The sequence below is a fragment of the Hyla sarda genome, chromosome 12 (genome assembly GCF_029499605.1).
Source record: "Hyla sarda isolate aHylSar1 chromosome 12, aHylSar1.hap1, whole genome shotgun sequence".
Lineage (NCBI taxonomy): Eukaryota > Metazoa > Chordata > Amphibia > Anura > Hylidae > Hyla > Hyla sarda.
In genome coordinates this window covers 16906717-16919275 of record NC_079200.1, presented here as the reverse complement: position 1 = coordinate 16919275, position 12559 = coordinate 16906717, and positions in this window count along the sequence as shown.

Below are 12559 nucleotides of genomic sequence, written 5' to 3'. Positions count from 1 at the left end.
CCACCCCTGAGATAAGGTATGTGTTCAGAAAGATTACACAAGACTGTAGCTGAAAGTTGTGACAATGATATTGTTTCTATGACCAATGTGACTCAGGAATGTAGTCTGTCCAATCGCACGTCGCCGTACGTTTTCTGAGAATAGTATTAGGAGAAAAAAAAAATGTTCTTGTTCTCCACCCTGTATTTGGCCATGTTCACAGAGCATAAAATGTGTGGAATGTTTGCCCAGAACACAAAGGTGGACATTCCGTACATTGGACTATCCGGCAGGCGCTAGGACCACTCGGTAATCGGTCTCATAGACGGCAATGCATTTCCAAAGGAAATCTGCAAAAAGAACAGACAAGTCTATTCTTTCTGCGGATGCCGGAATCGGAAAATTTGTACCATGTGAACAGTGCAGCAGAATCCCACAGAAAACAGTAAAGCAGTGGAGTGTCCGTGTGGAATTTTTCGGCAGAATTTTGCATGGACATTCTGCCATGTGAACATAGCCTTACAAGATGTGGTGGCCCAGTATGGGAGATGTTGCCCCGTACCCTTGCTGTCCTGTCAGGCAGCCTCCTTCAGTGTCCCCGGGGCCCCTTGCACCTGTTTCCCCCCTGTACATATATTCTGCAGTGTTTGTATTGTTATGTATTATTATTATTATTGTATTATTATGTCATGTGATTGTTACCCAGGAGGTATCAGTGACCAGGTGATCCTAGGGGTCACCTATGGGCTCCCTGCTAGTCTCCCCCATATAAGCCCTGGGTGGAGCTCGCTCTCTTAGTTCCTGAGTCTTTGCTGAGGTCAAGTCGAGTCCTAGAGAGTCCAAAGTCCTAGGAGCCTCAAGTCCAGTCTGCAGCCACAGTCAATTGCAAGTAATCTACAGTCACAGCTTTGTCAGTCATCAGTCAAGTCAAGTCAGTCCCTGTCATCTGTCAAGTCAGCGTGGTCTACATTCAATTGTCCAGTCTTACTACAAGTCCCAGCAAGCCCTTAAGGTCTCTGAGTCACTGGTCACCTCCGTGGGCCCTGGCTGGACTGTACGGACTTTACCATCTGTCTACCCTCAGTAAAGCTATCGTTGTGCGTAACTTGGCATCGGAGTCTTTATTGCCCCCATGCCTGGCCCAGGATCCAGCGGTATACCTTTGAGTGGTTATAGGCTAAACCACGCCCTGGCGTCACGAATACAAGGGGATAATGCCATCTGCCCCTAGGGTAACAACATCTGCCCTCAACATACCACGTTGCCACAAAGATAAAACTTCCGTGATGAGAACAAACTTCAGTCATGCTGTTATTAAAGGGGTACTCCACCCCTAGACAGCTTATCTCCTATCCAAAGGATAGGGGATAAGATGTCTGATCACGGGGGTCCCACCTGTTTCGTGTCCGGAAGCGCTGGAGGGTCTGGGTCCCGACCACGCAAACGGAAATTCGTGACATCATGACTCCACCCCCTTGTGACGTCACGCCCCGTTCCCTCAATGCAAGTCTATGGGAGGGGGCGTGACGGCTGTCACGCCCCCTCCCATAGACTTGCATTGAGGGGACGGGACGTGACATCACACGGGGGCGGAGTCGTGACGTCACAAACTTTCGTTGGATAGGGGATAAAATGTCTAGGGGTGGAGTACCCCTTTAAAGAAGATGTGTATCATGAATGACCCTCCCTCAAAATGCCCAGTAAAAGGGCATTCGGTCTAAGGAACAACATGATAGAATTGGTGGAAATCCAAAAGATCTCACAGATTAAAGGCAAATTACTCCATAATGTAAAGAATATGACACAATAGACATAACTCTCCTCCAGAGGGAAGAAGACCGACTCTCCAGTGTCACCTATAAGACATTGACTTACTGAGAAGCCACCTCTAGGTGGCACTGGAAAGACTATTCCGCATATTTTTCCCAGAGATCATTGCATGAGAGGGGTTGTTCAGAATTATAAAAAAAAAAACTGCATCTTTCTGGCAAAAACAGCACCACTTCTGTTTACAGGTTGTGTGTAGTACTGCAGCTCAGTCGCATTTACGTCAGTTGAACAGAGCTGCAATACCAGGCACAACCTGTGGACAGGAGTGGCGCTGTTTGTGCAAGAAAGAAGCAACTTTTTTTCTAATCGTCTTGCTCACTATTTCCCAATTTCTCACAACTCTCAGCATGCCCAGACAGCCAAAAGATGCCATAGATGCCGTGATCAGTACTGGTCACGGCATCTATGGGAATGACAGGGGAAGGGGGCTCCCCCTGTTCCCCAATGGCGACCCCACAATAAAATCGTAGGGTCCTGTTGGTTGCCATGGCAGCAGGAGGTTAGCTTATGCCCTCATGTCTGCCTAGTATGGCAGCCATAGGTCAGTGTATACTGACAAATATACTGTGCTGCAGTACAGATGTAAAAAGTTAAAAAAAAATAAAAGTTTTTTCAAGACTGTTGAGACCCCAATTACCTCCTATCAGACTATAACTACCCCTCCCCCTTAATAAGTAGTAAATAATTAAATAAATAGCTGACAATGACAACCATAATAACTTTTGTGTGGATGAGGATCGGCCACAGCTTTATTTATAAAGAACAATATAAATAACAATGTAAATATAAAACAACAAGGCACCGATTGGCACCCGAAGGGTGCTGCCACACTCCCGTGTGCGGGTCTACCCCAGGTTGACCCCACTTTCTCCGTCTTCTTGCCGCCAAGCTGTGACTTACAAATAAACAGAAATACAAAAGGGGAGGAGGGAGGGAGGGCAAAAACTCTGGGTCCAGGGCACATTTGAAGGAAAGGGGGTGCCAGCACTATAAATACCGGGGGGAGGGACACTAAAAGCCCGGGAAGACCCAAGCACCCTGATAGGCGCACTCCTCCCCCCCACCTTTGGGACAGACCACTAGCTGTTACTGGGCAGATTAGCAGGTGGGGGAGGGGGTCAAACCAATAGTCCTACATTTATTAACCCCTAACTGCTACCCAGTCAGGGGGCAAGCTAATTATGCACAGCTTTCCCCGCCAGACTGTTGAGACCCCAATTACCTCCTATCAGACTATAACTACCCCTCCCCCTTAATAAGTAGTAAATAATTAAATAAATAATTGACAATCACAACCATAATAACTTTTGTGTGTGGGTGAGGATCGGCCACAGCTTTATTTATAAATAACAATATAAATAATTTAAATATAAAACAACAAGGCACCAATTGGCACCTGAGAGGTGCTGCCACACCACACTGTGTGCAGGTCTACCCCAGGTTGATCCTGCTTTCTCTGTCTTCTTATCGCCATGGAAAAGACCAGTTAGCCCTAAACTGAGCTCCGACCCCCACCCATGAGGGACAGGCCATGCTCAATGCTGTCCTGCAACCCCGACAAGAAGATGTCGAGCCCGATATCTGTAAGGTGCACACCATCCGACCTGAGCAATGTGCGGTTGTTCCCCTCTAACTGTAGGTGCCTGACCACCACGCTGGAACGGAGCCGCACGAAACGAGACATTCGCGCATTCATCGTCCGGCATGCCCTCTCTACTGCCGCGCCCCATGCCACACCACTCGGAGAATGATCTTTGACTACAGCAGGAGTAGCTCTGAGAAAAAACTCGGGAACCTCACTCAATCCGTCCTCTTCATGGTCAGGAGTGGAACAGAGATCATTGCCACTGACATGCAATGCTAACAACACTGGCCCCTGGGACAACCGACTGATGCTCACCACCTCAGCCCCCCGATGCCACACCAACATGTCTCCACTCCTTGAAAACCGAGATTCCTGCAGCCAGGACGCATCTCCACTCTTTGACCCGCATCTCCACTCACCCGGAACACATAAGAGTGCCTCAGCACCCACACCACCGGCCGAGAGCCATCTGAAAAAACAAAAATCACATGTCAACCATCAAATCTGAGGAGATATACCGGGCACAGCACGCAGAATGCCAGCGCCCCACGTGTTGCACCTCTGATTCCAGCAACCCAGCCCTCGCTACCTCCGTAGCGGCCTTGATCCGAAAAGAGTGAGTCCCGAACTCATGAAAATCTAACCCCACTAAAGAAAGGCAAAGCGGAAAAACCGACGAAAATTGAAACTGAGTGACCAGGGAGGCATCCTCATGCAAAAGGAAGGACTGACCCCGAGGCCGCAAGGCCAAATAAGAGGACGACAACCGGAAAGGGCAGGCATCCCCGGACACCTCATACAGCACCAGCCACGTTCCCCAACCCGCCTGATCAGTCTTGGACTTACGTATATGCAGCCGCACAAAAAGACATCAGACTCCCCAAGACCACCAGGACGGAAACGGAATGGAGGAGCTCACCAATCCTCATAGCCCCGAAAAAAGCCAGCACAAAAGCCGTGGAAAATAAAACCGGCTCAAAAGGAGATGAACACACCCGACCCATAACCACCACCAAGCGACCCGACAACGGATAAGAAACTGGGCGCCGAACATCAAAGCTAACCTGCTCCTGAGGCCAACCCTTAAGTGCCTGTCAGATGACAAAAAATTTGGTAACATCCAACCATCCCAAGAGTTGAAAATAAAAAGCCAACCCCCCCGCCATGCCCCGCGCAGCAACCGCACCAGACTACCCTTTGGAGCGCAGCGACAACAGATAATCCAACGTGACCTTCAGCCTGTCAGGCACCACTCCAGAGACATCACGGCCTCGAATCAACTTCAACCACTCCACCCACGCATTACTGTGAGATCACCAAGTCGCAGGAGCCACCGATGATTGGACCAAGGACATCAAACACTCTCCACGATGTCCCACAGGCTGGCCGGGTGACCTACCGACTCCACCTGCAGGAGCAGCCGACGGAAATCTTGCAAAAGAAAACGGGACAAGTGTTAAGCCCTAAACCAAATGTTAAACTCCAAACAGCAAAGCACAAGGCAATGCAACAGGCAGGGGGGAGCTTGAAGAAAGAGCGTTAATTGCATTGATCACACCCAAATTATCTGACCAAAAACACACATGGCGGTCACTCAAATCACACCCCAAATCTCCACAGCCACTACTATGGGGAACAGCTCCAACAACACCAAATTACGGCGCAAACCTGAGGATTTCCAAGACTCCGGCCACTCCTCATTGCACCACCTGAAACCAAACACAGCACCAAAACCAACTGATCCAGCTGCATCCGCGAAGAGTGAGCTCCCCGTTCATCGCAACGGGGGACTGAAACCAGGTCCATCCGTTGTACGACTCCAAAAACCCCAGGTAGACCGAAATATCAGCCTTCAGCGACACAGTCATTGCGCCGCGCCGTGCAGCGCATAGCAACGATGCAGGGGACGCACACTGGAGGCCTGAAGCAGCGCGGACCCGACCCCGGCAACAGGTAATTATGCAACCGGGGATGGGGGGAGGCAACGGCGCAGCGGCGCCGGCAATGGGTGCCGCTGCCCCTTCTCTCCCCCTGTCTGTCGGCGCCGCTGCCCCATTGCCGGCGTCGATATTCGGGGAGAGAATGGGCAGCGGCGCCGATAGCCAAGGGGAGAGAAGGGCCGGCAGCAGGGCTCTAGACCCCAGGGCAGGCAGGGGCAGAGAAGCCGGCAGCGCTGGCGGTCTCTGAATCGGCAAAGCCGCTGCAGTTTATTGATTTAAAGCGCCCGCTTTAAATCATTGAACTGCAGCGGCTTATCGGTGTATAACACGCAGGTAGACTTTAGGCTAAAAAATTTTAAATTGGCATACCAAGTCCAGTAGTATGGGTACTGCAGACCCCTAGCGACCAATTATATATGGGTTTATCCCATTATGAGTGTTTTGATGTCTAGAGCAGTATTGCCTTTATTTTAAATTATCAGTCAATCCCTTATTTTTAACTAAAATCTAATAAAAGTTAAATATTAACATATATTATAGGGAGGGGGGGGGGGGGGGGGTTCTAAAAGGAATCTTGTGCCCCAGGCGTTTGCCCTGGGTTTTTGGAATATTGTTGTATTATTGTGGTTCCTGACCTACCCTGGGGATTTTTTGTGTATGGCTCCAGCATTCGGAACAGTTTGTTCCAAACGCTGAGCAGCGGAGTACCCCTTTAAGGGGTTAAAGAGACACAGGGCAGACTTGAAAAACTTGGGCTTGGTTATTTAGATAAAAACAGGCGGTGTCCTTAAAGGGGTATTCGGTGCCTAGACATCTTAAACTTTGGATGGGAGATAAGATGCTTCAACCGGGCTGTGGGGTCAGATGTCTGTCCGGGATGGCTCAGAACGTCACATTAGGTTCAGAACGTCACCTTTGGGTGGTCGTGGACATGACATCACGCCACGCCCCCTCCATTCATGTCTATGGGAGGGGGCGTGACAGCCGTCACGCCCCCTCCCATAGACATGACTGGAGGGGGCATGGCGTGACACCATGGCCACCTAAAGCTGGCGTTCTGAACGTAATGTTTAAATGCGGGGTGCTGACCTGGAGATAGCAGGGTGGTCCCATCGGCCAGATTGCCTGCGATCAGACATCTTATCCCCTATCCTTTGGATCCTATGGGCATTTTTTTTAAAAGAAAAAAGCGGAGTACCCCTTAAAGGGGTACACCGCTGCTCTACGTTTTGAACAAACTGTTCCGTACGCCCCCTCAATGCAAGTCTATGGGAGGGGGCGTGACGGCTGTCATTGAGGGGGTGCGGTGTGACGTCATGAGGGGGCGGAGCTATAACATAACGAGCTCCCGGCACCAGCTCCAGCGTCCGGAACAGTTTGTTCCAAACGCTGAGCAGGGGAGTACCCCTTTAAAAGGTTTAAATACATTTCCCGAACAATACTGTTGTGAATAGCGAATTCTACATGACTAAATGTCGCGTTCTTCCTGCCTGCCTCTGTTCATCGATATACGCTTCCCAAGCAGGGACGTCAGAGTTATGGGGGGAAGGGAAGCTGACGTATTCTTGCGGTGTTTTTTTTATAATTGATCCCATCTGTTTTCCAGCGGTGATTTCTAACCTGACGGCATCTGGTGGAAACGCTTGTTCCGCTTGTGACAAATGGAACGCAGTCTCCTGAAACAGCGGAATATATGGAGCGGGCCCGCCGGTCAGCTGACACATCACCATGGGGTGACATAGAAGAGAACACGGCATACTGCGCAGTCGAGTCAATGAATTCCAATGGAGCGAATTTATTCCGTATATAAATGATGTTCATATACAAAGCACCAATGTCACTGTGCAAAGGGAAAAGACTGCAGGGCCCAGAGGAAACCCACATGTACCGTATATACAGATCCTAGGGGGATTTATTTATTTTTTTTTTGAGAACCAGTTCCTGGAAATGTATGTACATCTATTTCTATGGAAATCCAGGCTGCACTATCATTAAAGGGGTACTCCGGTGAAAAACTTTTCTATTTTTAAATCAACTGGTGCCAGAAATGTAAACAGATTTGTAAATTACTTCTATTAAAAAATCTTAATCCTTCCAGTACTTATTAGCTGCTGAATACTACAGTGGAAATTGTTTTCTTTTTGAAACAAAGAGCTCTCTGCTGACATCACGACCACAGTGTTCTCTGCTGACATCTCTGTCCATTTTAGGAACTGTCCAGAGTAAAAGGAAATCCCCATAGCAAACATATGCTGCTCTGGACAGTTCCTAAAATGCACAGAGATGTCAGCAGAGAGCACTGTTGTTACGCCTAGCGCTCCGGGTCCCCGCTCCTCCCCGGAGCGCTCACGGCGTCTTTCTCCCTGCAGCTCCCCGGTCAGTCCCGCTGACCGGGAGCGCTGCACTGTCATGGCCGTTGGGGATGCGATTCGCACAGCGGGACGCGCCCGCTCGCGAATCGCATCCCAGGTCACTTACCCGTTCCCGTCCCCTGCTGTCATGTGCTGGCGCGCGCGGCTCCGCTCTCTAGGGCGCGCGCGCGCCAGCTCCCTGAGACTTAAAGGGCCAGTGCACCAATGATTGGTGCCTGGCCCAATTAGCTTAATTGGCTTCCACCTGGTCCCTGACTATATCTGACCTCCTCCCATGCACTCCCTCGCCGGATCTTGTTGCCCTTGTGCCTAGTGAAAGCGTTTTGTGTGTCTAAAGCCTGTGTACCAGAACTTCTGCTATCCACCCTGACTACGAACCTTGCCGCCTGCCCCCGACCTTCTGCTACGTCCGACCTTGCTTCTGTCTACTCCCTTGTACCTCGCCTATCATCAGCAGTCAGAGAGGTGAGCCGTTGCTAGTGGATACGACCTGGTCACTACCGCCGCAGCAAGACCATCCCGCTTTGCGGCGGGCTCTGGTGAAAACCAGTAGTGACTTAGAACCGGTCCACTAGCGCGGTCCTCGCCAATCCCTCTCTGGCACAGAGGATCCACTACCTGCCAGCCGGCATCGTGACAGTAGATCCGGCCATGGATCCCGCTGACGTCCCTCTGCCTTATATCTCTGATATCACCACGGTGGTCGCCCAGCAATCCCGACAGATCGCCCATCTAACCCACCAGCTGTCGGAAGTATTCACCATTGTGCAGCAACTTCAGCAGCAATCATCTCCTCCGCCAGCTCCTGCACCCCTTCCGCAGCGAGTGGCCACTCCTAGCCTCCGCCTGTCCTTGCCGGACAAATTTAATGGGGACTCTAAGTTTTGCCGTGGCTTTCTTTCGCAATGTTCCCTGCACTTGGAGATGATGTCGGACCAGTTTCCTACTGAAAGGTCTAAGGTGGCTTTCGTAGTCAGCCTTCTGTCTGGAAAAGCTCTGTCATGGGCCACACCGCTCTGGGACCGCAATGACCCTGTCACTGCCTCTGTACACTCCTTCTTCTCGGAAATTCGAAGTGTCTTTGAGGAACCTGCCCGAGCCTCTTCTGCTGAGACTGCCCTGCTGAACCTGGTCCAGGGTAATTCTTCCGTTGGCGAGTACGCCATACAATTCCGTACTCTTGCTTCTGAACTTTCCTGGAATAATGAGGCCCTCTGCGCGACCTTTAAAAAAGGCCTATCCAGCAACATTAAAGATGTTCTGGCCGCACGAGATACTCCTGCTAATCTGCATGAACTCATTCATCTAGCCACTCGCATTGACATGCGTTTTTCTGAGAGGCATCAAGAGCTCCGCCAGGAAAAAGACTTAGATCTCTGGACACCTCTCCCACAGTCTCCATTGCAATCTGCGCCTAGGCCTCCCGCCGAGGAGGCCATGCAAGTGGATCGGTCTCGCCTGACCCTGGAAGAGAGGAATCGCCGTAGGGAAGAGAATCTTTGTCTGTACTGTGCCAGTACCGAACATTACTTGGTGGATTGCCCTATCCGTCCTCCACGTCTGGGAAACGCACGCTCGCACCCAGCTCTCGTGGGTGTGGCGTCTCTTGATGCTAAGTCGGCTTCTCCACGTCTCACGGTGCCTGTACGGATTTCTTCTTCAGCCAGCTCTTCCCTCTCAGCCGTGGCCTGCCTGGACTCTGGTGCCTCTGGGAATTTTATTCGGGAGTCCTTGGTGAATAAATTCCGTATCCCGGTGACCCGTCTTGTCAAGCCACTCCACATTTCCGCGGTCAACGGAGCCAGGTTGGATTGCACCGTGCGTTTCCGCACGGAGCCCCTCCTAATGTGCATCGGACCTCATCATGAGAAAATTTAGTTTTTGGTCCTCTCCAATTGCACTTCTGAAATTCTCCTTGGACTACCCTGGCTTCAACACCATTCCCCAACCCTGGATTGGTCCTCAGGGGAGATCAAGAGTTGGGGTCCCTCTTGTTCCAAGGACTGCCTTAAACCGGTTCCCAGTACTCCCTGCCGTGACCCTGTGGTTCCTCCTGTATCCGGTCCCCCTAAGGTCGTTAGGGACTCTGCCTGCCACAGAAAATGCCTCTCCCCCCCTCCCAGTCCACTCAGGCAAGCCTCGGTGCCTCCTCATGGCCCTCGTCCTGGTGTCACACTGCCCCGTGCCAGGCCTCGCCCTCTGCCCTCCCTCCCCATTCCCACTCCTGCTGTACTGCCTGCCATTGAGGAAACCATCCATTCCTTCCCGTTGTCCTCATCCCGGGGGAGGCAGTCACCGGACAAAAAAAAGGGGAGACCTAAGGGGGGGGGGGTACTGTTACACCTAGCGCTCCGGGTCCCCGCTCCTCCCCGGAGCGCTCACGGCGTCTTTCTCCCTGCAGCTCCCCGGTCAGTCCCGCTGACCGGGAGCGCTGCACTGTCATGGCCGTTGGGGATGCGATTCGCACAGCGGGACGCGCCCGCTCGCGAATCGCATCCCAGGTCACTTACCCGTTCCCGTCCCCTGCTGTCATGTGCTGGCGCGCGCGGCTCCGCTCTCTAGGGCGCGCGCGCGCCAGCTCCCTGAGACTTAAAGGGCCAGTGCACCAATGATTGGTGCCTGGCCCAATTAGCTTAATTGGCTTCCACCTGGTCCCTGACTATATCTGACCTCCTCCCATGCACTCCCTTGCCGGATCTTGTTGCCCTTGTGCCTAGTGAAAGCGTTTTGTGTGTCTAAAGCCTGTGTTACCTGAACTTCTGCTATCCATCCTGACTACGAACCTTGCCGCCTGCCCCCGACCTTCTGCTACGTCCGACCTTGCTTCTGTCTACTCCCTTGTACCGCGCCTATCTTCAGCAGTCAGAGAGGTTGAGCCGTTGCTAGTGGATACGACCTGGTCACTACCGCCGCAGCAAGACCATCCCGCTTTGCGGCGGGCTCTGGTGAAAACCAGTAGTGACTTAGAACCGGTCCACTAGCGCGGTCCTCGCCAATCCCTCTCTGGCACAGAGGATCCACTACCTGCCAGCCGGCATCGTGACAACTGTGCTCGTTATGTTAGCAGACAGTTCTGTGTTTCAAAAAGAAAAGAATTTCCGCTGTAGTATTCAGCAGCTAATAAGTACAGAAAGGATTAAGATTTTTTTAATAGAAGTAATTTACAAATCTGTTTAACTTTCTGGCACCGGTTGATTAAAAAAAAAAAAAGTTTTTCACCGGAGTACCCCTTTAAAGGAAAACGGTCAGCTTGATCCCCCCCCCCCGTACTAACCAGTGCGACGCTGCGGGACACTGATCAGCTTGATGTCTACTGTGCCCGGATTCGCCCGGCCGTTCGGCCAAAATCTTTGTTTTTCCATATATGCTAATTAGGTGCAAACTGGCATAGGCGGGGTTACTGGCACTCTGACGTCACCGCTGGGCATGGTAGGTATCAAACTCAATGCTGGGAGATGTAGTTTTGCAACAGCTGGAGGCACACTAATTGGGAAACGCTGTTGTGGATAGGGGAAGGTCGTAGAAGTAGCTCTGGTCGGGGAACATCAGCACTGAGTAAATAACCAGGCGTAATCATCTAATGGGCGCTGACTCATCGACTGTAATCAGCAAATTATGGCCCCAAAAATAGAAAACTGTAAAGAAACTATTGCAAAAAGCGTCACATGCAATTGTGGGGCCCCGTAGGAAAACTAGGGATGGGGCCCCACCTAAACCATGAGTATTAGCAACAGTAACAGAGTTTAGGACATGAAAAGATTATAATGTTGGTCTCCAATATGTCTGATCTGCTTAGATTATATTCAATTCAATAATCCATTGCTTTCTTTTGCCCCCTTCTTGAAAGGGGCCCCATTGGGCAATATGTCACATATAGAGGACATAGTGTTATATAGAGGACATAGCTATATATAGAAGACATAGTGTTATATAGAGGACATAGTTATATATAGAAGACATAGTGTTATATATAGAGGACATAGTGTTATATAGTGGACATAGTGTTATATATAGAGGACATAGTGTTATATAGAGGACATAGTGTTATATATATAAGACATAGTGTTATATAGAGGACATACTGTTATATATAGAGGACATAGTGTTATATATAGAGGATATAGTGTTATATAGAGGACATAGTGTTATATATAGAGGACATAGTGTTATATAGAGGACATACTGTTATATAGAGGACATAGTTATATATAGAGGAAATAGTGTTATATATAGATGACATAGTGTTATATAGAGGACATAGAGTTATATATATAGAGGACATAGTGTTATATATATAGAGGACATAGTGTTATATATAGAGGACATAGTGTTATATAGAGGACATAGTGTTATATAGAGGACATAGTTATATATAGAGAGGACATAGTGTTATATATAGAGGACAAGGTGTTATATATAGAGGACATAGTGTTATATATAGAGGACATAGTGTTATATAGAGAGGACAGTGTTATATAGAGGACAAGGTGTTATATATAGAGGACATAGTGTTATATATAGAGGACATAGTGTTATATATAGAGGACATAGTTACACATAGAGGACATAGTTATATATAGAGGAAATAGTGTTATATATAGAGGAAATAGTTTTATATAGAGAGGACATAGTGTTATATAGAGGACATAGTGTTATATAGAGGACATAGTGTTATATAGAGGACATAGTGTTATTAAAGGACATCTGCGCCCTATCCACAGGATAGGGGATAAGTGTCTGATCGCGGGGGGTCCGACTGCTGGGACCCCCGAGATCTCCCAAACGGGGCCCTGTATTGCCACTCTATGTGAGTGGCTAATGCATGTAGCGATGCCACCTTCCCCGCCCCCTCC